Here is an 18,324-nt window from a genome sequence, read left to right on the forward strand (position 1 = left end):
GTATGGGGAGGGAGGAGGGAGGAGGGTTCAGGATGGGGAGCACATGTATACCTGTGGTGGATTCATTTTGATATTTGGCAAAACTGATAGAATTATGTAAAGTTTAAAAATAAAATAAAATAAAAAATTTTTTAAATTAAAAAATGAAGTCACCAGGAAAAAAAAAAGAGAGAGAGAACTCCTTGGGCAAGTCACTTCCCCTTTGAGGATTTCAATCTTTTTCATGTGATAAATGAAGTAACTTGAAGTGGATGATCTCTGAAGTTCTTTTTATCCTCAAGTCTCCATGAATCTGTGACTCTATAATATCCGCCTTGCAGGAATTCTTCAAGAATTAATGTTTGTGAAATAATTTAAGACTCAAGGATGAAAGGTTTTATGCTAGTGCCCCAAACTATTTTTATTAAATGAAGCATGCCAGGGAAGTCTGTTGTGTCTGGGGATAGCTGCCGTGAGAGTTCCCAGCACTGCCTATGCCCAACACAGACTCAGAAAGGGACAAAAAAGAACAAGAATTCCTCTAATAGATCCAGAAATTATGATGAGTAGAGAGCACAAATATTCCTGAAATTCAAACATGGAAGTGATAACATGTACATTCAAACATTAAGTTTACAGAAAAGGGTCCATGAAAAGATCACGCATTGATAGCCTGCTAACACTCATTCACATGCCAGGGAAGAAGAATTGATGTCTGTATGCCTGCTTATGTAGTGTATCTCCAAAAACTTCCACTTTGTGCTGAACCTTTCTTTGCCTGATTCCTTCTGCAAAACCTCTTTGATGACCCTGTTTTGATTATCTAAAATAACAAGTGATTACTGAATCACTGAGTTGGAATTCAAGACAGCAAAAAATCATTAATTCAATTTTCCCCATATTTCTCTTGTCAATAAATTGAGCTTCAGGGTAGTCAATGAACTATCAAAAAATCACAATTAATGCATATTTATACCAGGACTGAATAGCATGCTGTGACTCATAACCAATGCTTATTTCACCACGGCTTAATATCTTAAAAATTAATTCTAGTCTCAATACTATTTGAGAGCATAACAGATCACCTAACTGCATGTTGACAAAAGCTTTCAATGAGTTAACACAAAAGGTTGAATGAAGAAAATAATCTACCCCTTGGCAAGGGCAGTGGAGAAAAAATTGTACACCAATCTCCACTTCACCATTTAGGAATAATAAACGAACCATAGTCAATAGACTTAGTCCATTGGTGGATTACTGTTTAAGTTACTTTCTAGGTTTCATTTTCCAGAAATATGAAATGGCAAGGTTAGAATTAAAACCATCAAAAACAGAGATTCATTTTTGTTCATAATAGTGGAACATCCGCAGTTTTAGGACAGAAGATAGAAATATATTGAAGCCAGTTGTCCAGTGAGATCTTATTTACATCTTCATTTAGTATGCGCACTAATAATAACATTTAGTATGTGCATCTAATAAAATATAATTACAATGAGCTGAATCTAGACAAAGATTCTGCACACAGGTGATGCTGATGCTTCTAACCTGAGGACCTCATGTTGAATAGCAGAGATCTACAACAGTGCTCCTCAAACTTGATCATGCATCAGAATCCCCTGGAGGGCTTGACTGAAAACAAATTTCAGGGAACCATGGTCCATAGACTTAGCCCATTGGTGGATTACTATTTTAATTACTCTCTAGGTTTCATTTTCCATAAATATCCAGTGGCAGGGTTAGAATTAAAACCATCGAAAACAGAAAATCAATGTTGTCCATAGTAGATGACCATCAGCAGTTCGTACATTCTGATTCAGTAGGTCTGTGGTGGAGATATACACATCTAACAAGCTCCAGGAAATGCTTGGTTTACTGCATGAGACCCATATTTTAAGCAGCACTTCTCCATAATCTGGAGAAGGAAATGGCAACCCACTCCAGTATTCTTGCCTGGAGAATCCCATGGACAGAGGAGCTTTGTGGGCTACAGTTCACAGGTCGCAAAGAGTCGGACACGACTGAGCGACTTCACTTCACTTTCACTTCTCCATAATCTGTGTGTGTGCTAAGTCACTTCAGTCGTGTCCGATTCTTTGAGACCCTCTGGACTGTAGGCTGCAGGCTCCTCTGTCCATGGGGATTCCCCAGGCAGGAATTTGGAGTAGGTTGTCATGCCCTCCTCCAAGGCATCTTCCCAACCTAGGGATCGAACCATATCTCTTACCATCTCCTGCCTGGCACTCCCTTTTGAAACTCCCTCCCATTTTTCTCCCCATCCCACTGATCTAGGTTGATACAGAGCCCCTGTTGAGTTTCCTGAGCCATACAGCAAATTCCATTGCCTATCTATTTTACATATGGTAATGTAAGTTTCCTTGTCACTCTTTCCATACATCTCACCCTCTCCTCCCCTCTCCCCATGTCCATAAGTCTATTCTCTCTGTCTGTTTCTCCACTGTAAATAAGTTCTTCGTACCACTTTTTTAGATTCTGTATATATGCGTTAGAATACAATATTTATCTTTCTCTTTCTGACTGACTTCACTGTATATAATAGGTTCTAGGTTCAACCACATCATTAAACTGACTCAGATGTGTTCCTCTTTATGGCTGACTAATATTCCATTGTGTATATGCACTACAACTTCTTTATCCATTCATCTGTCAGTGGTCATCTAGGTTGCTTCCATGTTCTAGCTATTGAAAACAGTGTGCTCCAACTTTGGGATACATGTGTCTTCTTCAATTTTGGTTTCCTCAGGGTATGCCTAGGAGTTGGGTTGCCAGGCCATATGGTGGTTTTATTCCTAGTTTTTTAAGGAATCTCCATACCATCTTCCATAGTGGCTATATCAGTTTCCATTCCCACCAACAGTGCAAGAGCATTCCCTTTACTCCACACTCTGTCCAGCATTTATTGTTTGTAGACTTTTTGATGAGGGCCATTCTGACAGGTGTGAGGTGATATCTCATTGTAGTTTTGATTTGCATTTCTCTAATTATGAGTGATGTAAAGCATATTTTCATGTGTTTGTTAGCCATCTGTATGTCTTCTTTGGAGAAATGTCTGTTTAGGTCTTTTTCCCACCTTTTGATTGGGTTGTTTTTTCTCCTGGTATTGAGTTGTATAAGCTGCTTGTATATTTTGGAAATTAATCCTTTGTCAGTTATTTCATTTGCTTTCATTTTCTTCCATTCTGAGGACTGTCTTTTCATCTTGCTTGTAGTTTCCTTTGCTGTGCAAAAGCTGTTAAGTTTTATCAGGTCGCACTTGTTTACTTTTGTTTTTATTTTTATTACTCTAGGAGGTGGATCGTAGAGGATCTTGCTTTGATTTATGTCATCGGGTGTTCTGCCTATGTTTTCCTCTAACAGTTTCATAGTTTCTGGTCTTACATTTAGGTCTTTCACCCATTTTAAGTTTATCTTTCTGTGTGGTGTTAAGAAGTGTTCTAATTTCATTCTTTTACATGTAGCTGTCCAGTTTTCCTAGCACCATTTATTGAAGAGGCTGTCTTTGCCCCATTGTATATTCTTGCCTCCTTTGTCAAAAAGAAGGTACCCATAGGTGCATGGGTTTATCTCTGGGCTTTCTGTCTTGTTCTATTGGTCTATATTTTGTTTTTGTGCCAGTACCATACTGTCTTGATGACTGTAGCTTTGTAGTATAATCTGAAATCAGAAAGGTTGATTTCTCCAGCTCCATTCTACTTTCTCAAGACTGCTTTGACTATTCAGGGTCTTTTGTGTTTCCATATAAATTGTGAAATTTTTTTGTTCTAGTTCTGTGAAAAATGCCTTTGTTAATTTGATAGGAATCGTATTAAATCTGTAGATTGCATTAGGTAGTATAGTCATTTTTACAATATTGTTTCTTCCTACCAAGGAACATGGAATATCTCTCCATCTGTTTATGTTGTCTTTGATTTCTTTCATTAGTATCTTATAATTTTCTGTGTATAGTTCTTTTGTCTCCTTAGAGACAAAATAGATATTTAATTCCATATTTAATTCTCCTACATATTTAATTCTTTTTGTTGCAATGGTGAATGGTATTGACTCTCTAATTTCTCTTTCTTATTTTTCATTGTTAGTATATAGAAATACAAGTGATTTCTGTGTATTGATTTTGTATCCTGCAACTTTGCTAATTTCACTGATTAGCTCTAGTAATTTTCTGATACTGTCTTTAGGGTTTTCTATGTACAGTATCATGTCATATGCAAACAGTGAGAGCTTTACTTCTTTTCTGATCTGGATTCCTTTTATTTCTTTTTCTTCTCTGATTGCTGTAGCTAGGATTTCCAGAACTATGTTGAATAACTGTGAAAGTGGACACCCTTGTCTTGTTCCTGATCTTAGGGGGAATGCTTTCAGTTTTTCGCCATTGAGAGTAATGTTTACTGTAGGCTTATCATATATGGCCTGTACTATGTTGAGGTAGGTTCCTTCTATGCCCATTTTTTAAAGTTTTAATCATAAATGGGTGCTGAATTTTGTCAAAGGCTTTTTCTGCATCTATTGAGATGATCATATGGTTTTTATTTTTATTTCAATTTGTTAACATGGTGTATCACACTTTGATTTGCATATATTGAAGAATCCTTGTATCCCTAGAATAAACCCAACTAGATCATGGTGTATGACCTTTTTGATGTGTTGCTGAATTCTGTTCGCTAAAATTTTGTTGAGGATTTTTGCATCTATGTTCATCAGTGATATTGGCCTGTAGTTTTCTATTTTTGTGTTGTCTTTGTCTGGTTTTTGTCTTAGGGTGATGGTGACCTCATAGAATGAGTTTGGAAGTGTTCCTTCCTCTGAAGTTTTTTGAAAGAGTTTTAGAAGGATAGGCATTAGCTCTTCTCTAACTGTTTGATAGAATTCTCCTGTGAAGCCATTGAGTCCTGGGCTTTTGTTTTTTGGGAGATTCTTGATCACAGCTTCAATTTCAGTGCTTGTAATTAGGTTGTTCATAATTTCTATTTCTTCCTGGTTCAGTCCTGGAAGATTGAACTTTCCTAAGAATCTGTCCATCTCTTCCAGGTTATCTATTTTGTTACCATATAGTTGTTCATAATAATCTCTTATAATCCTTTGTATTTCTGCCTTGTCTGTTGTAACCTCTCCTTTTCCATTTCTAATTTTGTTTATTTGATTCTTCACTCTTTTTTTCTTGATGAGTCTAGCTAAAGGTTTGTCAATTTTGTTTATCTTCTCAAAGAACCAGCTTTTAGTTTTATTAATCTTTATTATTGTTCTTTCATTTCTTTTTCATTATTTCTGCTCAGATCTTTATGGTTTCTTCCTTTCTACTTATTTTGGGGGTGGGGGCGGGGGTTTGTCCTTCTTTTTCCAGTTGTTTTCAGTGTAAAGTTAGGTTGTTTATTCTATGTTTTCCTTGTTTCTTGAGGTAGGATTGTATTGCTATAAACTTCCCCCTTAGAACTGCTTTTGCTGCATCCCATAGGTTTTGAGTTGTCCTGTTTTCATTGTCATTTGCTTCTAGAATTTTTTTGATTTCCCTTTTGATTTCTTCAGTAACCTGATGGTTATTTAGAAATGTGTTGTTTCATCTCCATGTATTTGTGTTTCTTACACTTTTTTCTTGTAACTGATATCTAGACTCATAGCATTGTGGTCTGAGAAGATGTTTGACATGATTTCAATTTTCTTAAATTTACTGAGGTTTGGTTCATGACCCAAGATGTGGTCTACCCTGGAGAATGTTCTATGTGCACTTGAGAAGGTGTATTCTTCTGCATTTGGATGGAATGTCCTGAAGATATCAATGAGATCCATCTCATCTAATCTATCATTTAAGACTTGTGTTTCCTTATTAATTTTCTGTTTTGATGATCTGTCCATTGGTGTGAGTGGGGTGTTAAAGTCTCCTACTATTATTGTGTTACTGTCAATTTCTCCATTTATGTCTGTTAGTGTTTGTCTTATGTATTGAGGTGCTTCTATGTTGGGTGCATAGATATATACAATTGTTATGTCTTCCTCTTGGATTGATCCCTTGATCATTATGTAGTGTCCTTCCTTATCTCTTGTAATCTTCTTTATTTTAAGGTTTATTTTTGTCTGATATGAGGATTTCTACTCCAGCTTTCTTTTGCTTCCCATTTGCAAGGAATATATTTTTCCATCCTCTCATTTTCAGTCTATATGTGTCTTGAGGTCTGAAGTGGGTTTCTTGTAGACAGCATATATATGGGTCTTGTTTTTTGTATCCATTCAACCAGTCTGTGTCATTTGGTTGGAGCATTCAATCCATTTACATTTAAAGTAATTATTGATATATATGTTCCTATTGCCATTTTCTTAATTGTTTGGGGTTGATTTTGTAGATCTTTTTTCTTCTCTTGTATTTCTTGACTATGTAAGTCCGTTTAACATTTGTTGTAAAGCTGATTGGTGATACCAAATTTCTCTTAAGTTTTGCTTGTCTGAAAAGCTTTGTATTTCTCCATCAATTCTGAATGAGATCTTTGCCGTGTACAGTAATCTTGGTTGCAGACTTTTCCCTTTCTTTACTTTAAATGTATCTTGCCATTCCCTTCTGGCCTGCAGAGTTTCTGCTGAAAGATCAGCTGTTAAACATATGGGGTTTCCCCTGTATGTTATTGTTGCTTCTCCCTTGCTGCTTTTAATATTCTTTCTATGTGTTTAGTTTTTGTTAGTTTGGTTAGTATGTGTCTTGGCATATTTCTCCTTGGGTTTATCCTGTGTGGGACTCTTTGTGGCTCCTGGATTTGATTGACTATTTCCTTTTTCATGTTGGGGAAATTTTTCACTATAATCTCTTCAAACATTATCTCATACCCTTTCTTTTTCTCTTCTTCTTCTGAAACCCCTATAATTTGAATGTTGGTGCATTTGATATGGTCCCAGAGGTCTCTGAGACTGTCCTCAGCTCTTTTCATTCTTTTTGCTTTATTCTGCTCTTCAGAAGTCATTTCCACCATTTTATCTTCCAGCTCTCTGATTCATTCTTCTGCTTCAGATATTCTGCTATTGATTCCTTCTAGAGTATTTTTAATTTCAATGATTGTGTTGTTTGTCTCCGCATGTTTATTCTTTAACTCTTCTAGGTCTTTGTTAATTGATTTTTCCATTTTCTCCATTTTGTTTTCAAGGTTTTTGGTCATGTTTACTATCATTATTCTGAATTATTTTTCAGATAGTTTGCCTATTCCTTCTTCATTTATTTGGACTTCTGTGTTTCTAGTTTGGTCCTTCATTTCTGCAGTATTTCTCTGCCTTTTCATTACTTTTTTACAAAGTTATTGTGTTTGAGATCTCCTTTTCCCAGGCTTCAAGGAAAGTTGAATTCTTTCCTTGAAGACATTTGAATTCTTTCTTCCTTTTGGTTTCTGCCCTCCTAAGGTTCATCCAGTGGTTTGTGTGAACTTCATATAGGGTGAGATTTGTGCTGAGTTTTTGCTTTTTTTGTTTGTTTGTTTTCCTTCTGATGGGCAAGGCTGAGTGAGGTTGTAATCCAGTCTGCTGATGATTGGGTTTGTATTTTTGCTTTGTTTGTTGTTTGGATGAGGTGTCCTGCACAGGGTGCTACTTGTGGTTGGATGATGCTGGGTCTTCTATTCAAGTGGTTTCCTTTGTGTGAGTTCTTACTATTTGGTACTCCCTAGGGTTAGTTCTCTGGCAATCTAGGGTCTTGGAGTCAGTGCTCCCACTCCAAAGGCTCAGGGCTTGGTCTCTGGTCAGGAATGAAGATTTCACAAGTGGTTTGTTATGGCATTAGGTGAGATTAAAACGAATATCCAAAAACAAGAAACCAAAGATGAACCCCAGACAAATGGTAGTTACAAAATCAGGCAAATAATAATTAAAATAATGGAATATACACATATACATATACACCCATGAGCAAAGTGAAAACAGTCCATCAAAAATAAAGTACAGTAGATTAACCCAGCAAACAAAGCAAATCAAAAATTATATTTACCAGTTAAGAACAAAACTAACTTAAGCACAAACTAGAAAACAAAGCTAAAGCAAGGTGCTAAGTGGAGGAATAAAGCAATGAAAACAAAACCAACACATATGTTGAGAGGAAAGGAAAGAAAGAATAGCTATGTAAAATTAAATAGAGGTAGATGAAGAAGATTTATATACATTAAAGATTAACTGCAAGGGGAAAAGAACAGTAGGAAAGGCAAACAAAAAATAAATGTAGAAAAAATATAATAGGTTTAAAAATTAAAAATTTATAAAAAGAGAAAAAATGAAAAAAAGGGAAACTCCACAGAACTGCAAAAGCCCAATGTAGAGGCAGAGGTTTGTAACAACAGGAGAAAGTGTGACTGAATATACACACACATATATATACACCCATAAGCAAAATCAAAACAGTCCAACAAAAATAAAGTACAATAGATTGACCCAGCAAACAAAGGAAACCAAGAATTGTATCTACCAGAACAAAACTAATTAAAGCACAAGCTGGAAAACAAAACTAAAGTAAGGTGTCAATTGGGGAATAAAGTAATGTGAAGAAAACTAACAATAATATTGAAAGGACACAGACAAAGAAAAAAAAGAAGGAATAGATATGCAGAATTAGATAGTGGTAGATAAAGAAGATTTATATATGTTAAAGATTAACTGCAAGGGGAAAAGAACAGTGGGAAAAGCAAACAAAGGAACAAATGTAGAAAAAATAATAATAGGTTTAAAAATAAAAAAGAGAAAAGAAAAAAAAAAAGAGGAAAACTCCAGAGAACTGCAAAAGCCCAATATAGAGGCAGAGGTTTATGACAACAATAAAAACTGTGACTGAGGGGAAAAAAAAAAGCTCAAAAGCTTAATTGGATTTCATATTGCCAGTGAAATTGACAACTACAACAGAAGGGGGGAAAAAAATCCAAAAGAATCTACAGAATAAGTCAAAAAATAAGAATAATAAGTGTTTTTCTTGAGTCACTGCTGTCAGAGTCCTTTCCCTTGGAAGTCACAGCCCAAATTACCTCCCTAGGATGTCCTCCAACACTGTGCTGATCTCTGGACCTGCTGTGTGGGGCAGCTCAGATTCTAATCTGGTCCTATTCCTGTGTGTTGTTGCCTCCAACGTCCAGAGCTATCAGAGCTAGTGCATTTTCCTTTGTGGGAGCTCTCAATGGACTTTTATATATTCTATAGACACAGAGTCTGCATAGTTGATCATGTGGATTTAATCTGTAGCTTGTACAGCTGGTGAGAGGGTTTTGGGTTTTCTTCCTTAGCCACACTGCACCTGGGTTTCAATTGTGGCCTCATTTCCACCTCTGCATGTGGGTCGTTCGCAGGGGTTTAGCTTCTGAGGCTGCCTTGTAGGGCTTGGGTTTGCTCTGTGAGGGCCAGATGTGGAGAAAGCTAATACAGCTGCTTGGGTTGCAGGGCTTCTGGCAGCATCAGGTACTCAGAGAGGTTGACAGCTAGGGCAGCAGAAAATATAATGCTCTAGAAGGGTATGGCAACCAGTATTGGCCAATATGCTCCAGTATTCTTGGGAAGGCAGGTTATTTACCACTAGAGCCAACTGGGAAACCCCCTATTATATGCACCATGTCTTATATAATTTCATTTTTATTACCACCATCACCAGATGTTGAGCAATGAAAAAGAAGTTGTGCTTTTGTTTTTGGTAAAGGAGAGTAAAAGTCACAAACATTTTTAAAAATTTAAAGTGAGTAGAGGTCTTCCCCAAGCTGGCAGCATAGGAAGACCTTGTGCTCACCTTCTCCCCAGGGCACACCAAAATTAAAACTACTTACAGAGCAACTGAAACTCCAATACTTTGGCCATCTGATGCGAGAACTGGCTCATTAGAAAAGCCCCTGATGCTGGGAAAGATTGAAGGTGGGAGGAGAAAGGGACGACAGAGGATGAGATGTTTGGCTGGCATCACCAACTCAATGGACATGAGTTTGAGTAAATCTAGGAGCTGGTGATGGACAGGGAGGTCTGGAGTGCTGCAGTCAATGGGGTCGCAAAGAGTAGGACATGACTGAGTGACTGAACTGAACTGAACAGAGCAACTGTCTATAAGAACAACTTGAAGACTAGCAGAAAAGATTTCTACAACTAAAGATATAAAGAAGCACCCTGAACAAAATGGGTTGGAGGGGTGGAGACCTGGTATAGTCAGAACCCCAAGCCCAGATCAGTGATAGTTAAATGAAAGAGATTTCAAACCACAGAAGTTCTCCCCAAGGAAAAAGAGGTCCAAGCCCTGAATCAGTCTTCCCTGTGTCCTAAATCAAGAGGATGAGTCCTTAGAATATCTGGCTTTGAAAACCAGTGGGGCTTAGGTTTAGGAAAGCTGCAGGGCTACAGGAAACAGAATATGCTCTCAAAGTGAAAGTGAAGTCGCTCAGTCGTGTTCAACTCTTTGCGACCCCACGGACTGTAGCCTACCAGGCTCCTCCCTCCATGGGATTCTCCAGGCAAGAGTACTGGAGTGGGTTGCCATTTCCTTCTCCAGGGGATCTTCCTGACCCAGGGATCGAACCCAGGTCCCCTGCATTCCAGGCAGACACTTTAACCTCTGAGCCACCAGGAAAGCCCATGCTCTCAAAAACCATGTAGAAAATGCCTATGCTCCAAGTCTAAGTACAGAGGAAGTAGTTTGAAAGGCGCCTGGGTCAGACCCACTTGCTGATCTTGGAAAGCTTCCCAGGGAGGCAGGACACAACTGAGACTCCTCCTGAGGACTGAGATGCTGGTGGTAGCCATCTGGGGGAGCTCTTTCTACCTGAATGACACTGTCACTGGCAAATATCCCACTGCTGGTGGGATGTAAATTGGTGCCGCACTACAGAGGACAGATGGAGCTTCCTCAACAAGTTACAAACAGAACTAACATATGATCCAGCAATTTCACTTCTGGATATTTACTCAAAGAAAATAAAAATACTAATTCGAAAAGATATATATACTCTAATGTTTATAGCAGCATTATTTATAATAGCCAAGATGCAGAAGCAACCCCACTGTTCACTGACAGATGAATGGATAAAGATGTTGTATCTATATTCAGTGGAATACTACTCAGCCATAAAAAGAACAAAATCTTGTCATTGGCTGCAACACAGATGATCTAAAGGATATCATATTAAGTGAAACAATTTAGATGAAAGACAAATGCTTATGATCTCACATATATGTGGAATGTAAAAACCAAACCAAGCAAAAAAACAAGATGAAAACGGACTTATAGATTCAGAGATCTAACAGGTGTTTACCAGAGGGGAGTGTGGTGAGGGTTTAGATGAAATAGGTAAAGTAGATTAACAGGTAGAAACTTCCAATTACAAAATAAATAAGCCACAGGAATGTAATATACAGCATAAGGAATACAGTCAATAATACTTTAATTATTTTGTGTGGGAACAGATGGCCACTAGACTAAATGTGTAGGCAAACGCTGAATCACTATGTAGCTCACCTGAAACTAATGTAATATTGCAGGTCATCTATATTTCAACAATAAAAAAGGCTAACTAAAATGTGCTAAAATATAAAGATTTTGTTTTTCTATATTTTCCTTCACCTCAATTATCCTTTGTTGTTGTTGTTCAGTCGCTAAGTCATGTCCAACTCTTTGCCACCCCATGGACTGTGGCCCGCCAGACTCCTCTGTCCATGGGGATGTCCCAGGTAAGAATACTGGAGTGGGTTGCCATTTCCTTCTCCAGGCGATCTTCCCGAGCCAGGGATCGAACCCAGGTCTCTTGCGTTGGCAGGTGGATTCTTAACCACTGAGCCACTAGGGAAGCCCTCAGTTATCTAAATTATGGTGATTTTGCCCATATATACCTTGATGCTGGATACCATCAAACCAAGAGATGGTAAACTTTCAGAATACAGGCTCTATCAGAAATAGCTTATAGTATAATTTTTAAGGAAGTTTTAATAGAAAAACATGCTTTGCTAGACATTTGTTTATATAATAAGTGTGCAGTGAAATTTTTGGTGTGAATTGAAAGCTGTGAAGAATTAAAGTACTAGGGAGCACGCTCTTTTAAAAGATGACTGAGCACTATTGAACTTTACTTCTTTCAAGAATGAAGCAAAGTCAAGACGGAAGTGCAATAGTTGATGAATATTACACATGACTTGTTTTATTATTTGAACATTTATGGCTACTAAGGTAGCTACCAATGCTCATTCTATATTTTGACGTATTGTCTGCAGTATTGAGTGGCCAGTGCTATGCATGGCTAGATGGCAAAGGATAGAGATCTGCAGCTGTTAGCAGCCTGATGTTCTCATGGAATAATTATTTTTTTCTCCTGAGATTTGTTTGCAGCCTACTGTGGAAAAACAATGTATGTTTTCAAATCAGGCTGTTTCAGTTCAAATCCTAGCAGTGATAATCATTAGCAGGATGACCTCTATGAGCCTGCTGCAAAATGGCAGTGAAAATATCTGCTCGGCAGGGCTGCCGTGAGGATTAGAGACAATGTAAGCTAAGCAGCCTGTAAAGTGCCCAGCTGATAGCCGCAGTTTTCTAAGGAGAAGCAATGTTTTCATAAGCTTCCCTGGGAATGACTTTCTCTCCAGCCAAATACCCAATGATCATGTAAAACAACTCTTGTTAATTTATCAATATTGACACAAAAGATAGCAGGTAAGTAGTTAAGTAGTGATGATTTATAAAAAATTGTGTGCATTTCTGAATGTGTATTTATTTAACATTGTTCATAATTAGGTCTGGAACTGTAACTAACATTAAAAGACCTACTTTAGAAAGACATTAATTTTCTTATAATAACAATGTAGGTTCTAAGTATTTATTAACTAAATCAAAGTTTAATATACCAAGAATTATTGAAATGAATTGAAATCTATAAAACAGCTCTGATAAGCTATAGTAAAATGGTGATGAAACATTAAATGATACATCAAATTGACTCTTCAACCAAAACAAACTTCCATACAAGAAGGTAGATGGAGAGTATTAAAGAAAAAGAACAAATAGAAATGAAAAGAGAGGTAAAGTAATCATGTAGTGGTGCAGGATGTGAACAATAAGAAAAATAAGCAACACAGGAGGCAGAGGAAGGGACACCCATGAGATAAAATTCCAATTTATAACACTGGGAACAAAAAGTTGTAATGCAGTTGATAAATGTATTGAATACTACCCAATGAAAAGATTTTTCTCAACCTGCTGAATGATATATATACTCTATATAAAAGAGCTGATTAAGGAAATTTAAAAAAAAAAACTTCCAAAATTTTACTCAAGAGTACAGTTCAACAATGGGGTTATGACAATGAGTGACAAAATTAAACCAGTAATCTAAATATTCATTCTCAAAAGATTTCTCATCTCATATGAGTATGATTATTGGTGGTCTTTACAATGACTGTATGGTTGACTACATTCTAAAATGTGTTAACATTTTACTATCAGTCAGAATCTGTTAAAACAGTAAGTTCTACATAGGTATAGCTAATTGTGATTCTTGGTTTTATGGAGACAGACTAATAAACTTTGTATACCCAATTCACCACTGATTTAGTGACCATAACTTTCCATAGTCTTAGAGTCCACTGTTACATAAAGTATTAAATAAATAATATTTAGAGCATCCTTAAAACCCTGTCTATCCTAGAATATGTACATTGTAAATTGTTCTGCTGTCATTATCATTTAATTGCTGTCAACCTTCTAGGAATTTCCACCTTATCTAGCCCTGTTACTATTGACCTCACCCCATTATGGCGTCAGTATCCCTTTGTTTTCAACATGGGCAAGCTTTCATCAGAGTGATGGTTACCCGTGTTTCTTTAACTTAGAAATTTGGGCAAAGCCTGCATGCTGAGAAACAATACAGGTCCCTTAGACTTTGTGAAATATGTACATTCTCACCACATTAAAACCACAGAGCTCTTTAGTCCTCCAAACACTTACTGATATTCTTAAATGATGTTAGAATTTGCTAGAGTTTTTTTGCTCACAGCTTTATAAGACCACTTCAACAACTCACATTTACACAACCACCCAGACTTATGAGTAGTCATTTCAAGCACTGCTTTAAAAAAAAAAAATGTCTTCCATAGTCATCTTTAACACAATCAATTGATAATGATTTAAACAGAGGCTAAAAAGTCAACTACTTTTTTATGGATACAAGAGGTATTGGAAACTTACCCATTTTAGAACTTGGAGTTTTCATAAAATAAGTTTTCTAAAATCAAGCAGCTAAACTATGTGGGGTAAATCAATCAGCTGACCGGAGAGGTGAGGCCCAGTCTTCCAAATAGGGCACACCAAAATGCTATCAATGGAGACTTCTAAAAAATATGGAATATTATCTGCATTTTATCAGATCAACCAAAAGATGGATGCTTTCTTATAAAAATTCCACAAGAAAGGACAAAGAATCTATGACCCTGAGTTTCTTATTGACAGTGTTGTAACCTAACACGTCCACTCAAAAAATTATTTTGGTTTTGAAATAAATATAATTAGTGGTTATACTCCCAATTTATTGCAATAGCATAAAATAACATTTACATTTTATCTGAGTTGTTCTTACATTAATATATTCTGTATACTGTCCATTTCATCTGAGATTTAACTTCCTAAGAGGCTACCACATAATAGTTTCACTGAAAATAGAGAGGCATATACATTATAATTGATACATTATACATTGAAAATAGAGATACATATACATTATAATTGACCCTTGTCTTGGCTGCCTAACTCTTTAATAATTGAGAGCTGAGGGAAATAACATTTCACACAATAGCAGATTAATTTTTTTTAGATAGTTTAATGTTTTCATTTACCTCATCAGCTTTCTCTTTAGAATCTATATACAGGCTTTGGAACAAAAAAACATCTGGATTGAATCTAGGGTCTGCTATCTAGCAGTTATGAGAACTTAAGAAAGTCATTTATTCTCTGGGAGCCTCAATTAATTCATCTAGAACCCTATAACAATGAATACCATCAACTCAGCAATTTTGTGAGAATTAAATAAAACAGTGCATGCAAAGGTCCTGACTCCTAGTAAGGGTGCCATAAATGTTCATTATTATGATTGAGATCATTAGCATTATAATTGATTTATTAATATTGTTGCTGTTCAGTCGCCAAGTCATGTCCAACTCTCTGTGACCCCATGGACAGTAGCACACCAGGCCTCTCCGTTCCTCACCATCTCCCAGTTTGCCCAAGTTCATGTCCTTTGAATCAGTGATGCCATTTAACCATCTTATCCTGTTGCCCCCCTTCTCCTTCTGCTTTCAATCTTTCCCAGCATTAGGGTATTTTCCAATGAGTCAGCTGTTTGCATTAGGTGGCCAAAGTACTGGAGCTTCAACTTCAGTATCAGTCCTTCCAAGGAGTATTCAGCATTTATCAATAAGAAGTATTACGATAGCACAACTTGGTTTATCAAACTTGTTATTGTATCACCAAAAGGTACTAGTTTGAGAACCTGTCATAGGGCCTGAAAACTAGTACTAAGTATGAGACCCTGGGTACTGGGACTTCTGAAAGCATCAAAGAGGCCAAAAGAAGCAAGCATTGAGGGTTGTCACAAGGGACGAACACCAAATCCCATTTCACAATTTATCTAGATTCAGCCTAGTCCTGTTCTGAAACAAATGCCGTGTTATATCACTACACAGATAAAACCAGGCCTAAGGAGGGGTAGCTGGGCAATGGGTAGGTGACAGGAGTGAAGTTGGAACAGCCTCCATGTCTTCCATTTCAATGTTTTAAATACTAGGCTGTTCCATCTCTGCGTAATGTTTACTTTGATACAAATAGCCTTTACAGAAGCTTAGAATATTAAGATAAAGGGATTCTTCTCATTACCTCCTTTAGATTAACAAGAATATTGATATAAATGATTTCTTATTTGCATTTTTAGAAAACAACAGGGATTACAAAATCTAGTACAAATTTGATCATTTGTGCAAAAACAAAACAAAACTAGTAATTGTAGAGAGTTGTGGTGGGAATGTTTATTTCCTCCTGTATATGTGATATTTTCCTCTGCAGGCATTTTCACTTTCTTGAGCTGATGCATTCCCCCACCCAACTGAAATTCGAAAATTTAAAGGGAAAAAAAATCCAAATGTCACTTTTCATTTATGTTCATCTACTGCCATCTCCTCATAGTGACCTGAATTCTTAGTTCATTAGTTCATCTATAAGCAGAGATTGCCCTGAGACATAAGTCAATGTCCTTCTCCTTCAACCTCCATACTCACCATTTTTCCCAACTACTTTTGCACTGAAGCCTATTTAAAAAAAAAAAAAAAAAAAGTGGTGAATATCTAGTGGTTTAAGTTTATTTGGAGAAGTAAATGGCAACCCACTCTAGTAGTCTTGCCTGGAGAATCCCATGGACAGAGGAGCCTGGCGAGCTATAATCCATGGTGTCGCAAAGAGTCGGACACGACTAAGTGACTAACACACACAAACACACATGTCTGCTTGAAATTTTTGATCTTTTATTAAAGGATATTCTTCTGGTACAGGGGTCTGCAAACTGCAGCCCAAAGGCCAAATCTCAACTTCTCTTTTTGTATGGATTATGAGCTTTGAGCTTTAAACAGGCTTTTCCTTTTTAAATCACTGAAGCAAAATCAAAAGAAAAATAATTATTTGTGGCATGTGAAAACTATATAAAGTTCAAATGTTAGCATCCATAATAAATGTTTTGTGAGAATTCAAACATACCCATTTGTTTACACATTGCCTATGCCCGTTGCCTTGCTCCAACACTAGAGTTGAGTAGTCGTGACACAGACCATATGTTATATTCTCTTTGCTTTGCATCATTGCTTCGTTCACTACAAAATCACAGTGACAGTTCTAATTCTATGGCATTTCTGATGCCATGAATATCACTATACCACAGCATTTATTACCATGACATATCATGTCAAAATAAGAACAAAGTGGAATTTGAATATTGCAATCTAATGGTACAGTAGACTATAGATTATTTCATTATCAAATTAAATGACAAAATATCTTCTTTATTAAGCAATGATACTTAATAAATGTTGATCTTTTCAGACTATGCACTCATCACATCTCCTATTCATGGAAAAACAACAACCAGGGGAAGTAGAAAAATTTAAGTAGAATAATCACAGTAGAATTTATTCACAAAAATTAAAAATAAGGCTACAATGAAATTCCTCAGCAGCTCACTCATTAGCCAAGCAAGAAATGAATTTACCAGTGTTGACTTAGCAATTGAAGAAATGTAATGAGCAAAAATAAGTAAGACTATCAAATTTTTAGCAAGAACAGTTTCTCAAGGCGTTTCAACGCTTTCAAACAGAGTGACATCAATAATCAATTATAAACAAGGCAAATGGTCTTGAGTGGCACTTCTTGGCACTTAATGTCAAAAAATGTTACTACTACTGTCAAAACCAGCTCGACAAGCAGGGTTTTCGAACGTGTGATACGGTGAGAGAATGAGAAACGAGACACAAGAATTTAGAGAAAAGCGAGGGTCAGGGGACCAACACTGCTCCAAGGTGAAGGTGGCGAAACTGAATCCAAGCCAGCTTTATTATACTTTTAGCTGTGAATGAAAGAATATGTGGGGAGTTAAACTATAACTCATGTGGCCTTCAGGGCCAAAGAACAAAATAATCATTAACCATTGAGTAATTAGGAAACAGTAATCAATAACAAATCAGTAACTAGGACTAATATTCTTTTTTTTTTTTTTTAACTTTACATAATTGTATTAGTTTTGCCAAATATCAAAATGAATTCATCACAGGTATACATGTGCTCCCCATCCTGAACCCTCCTCCCTCCTCCCTCCCCATACCATCCCTCTGGGTCATCCCAGTGCACTAGCCCCAAGCATCCAGTATCGTGCGTTGAACCTGGACTAGCATCTCATTTCATACATGATATTTTACATGTTTCAATGCCATTCTCCCAAATCTTCCCACCCTCTCCCTCTCCCACAGAGTCCATAAGACTGTTCCATACATCAGTGTCTCTTTTGCTGTCTCGTACACAGGGTTATTGTTATCATCTTTCTAAATTCCATATATATGCATTAGTATACTGTATTGGTGTTTTTCCTTCTGGCTTACTTCACTCTGTATAATAGGCTCCAGTTTCATCCACCTCATTAGAACTGATTCAAGTGAATTCTTTTTAATGGCTGAGTAATACTCCATTGTGTATATGTACCACAGCTTTCTTATCCATTTATCTGCTGATGGACATCTAGGTTGCTTCCATGTCCTGGCATGACTAAGTGGGCTTTATCCCAGGGATGCAAGGATTCTTCAATATCCGCAAATCAATCAATGTAATACACCACATTA

The sequence above is a fragment of the Bos mutus genome, chromosome 23, assembly GCF_027580195.1.
Source record: "Bos mutus isolate GX-2022 chromosome 23, NWIPB_WYAK_1.1, whole genome shotgun sequence".
NCBI lineage: Eukaryota > Metazoa > Chordata > Mammalia > Artiodactyla > Bovidae > Bos > Bos mutus.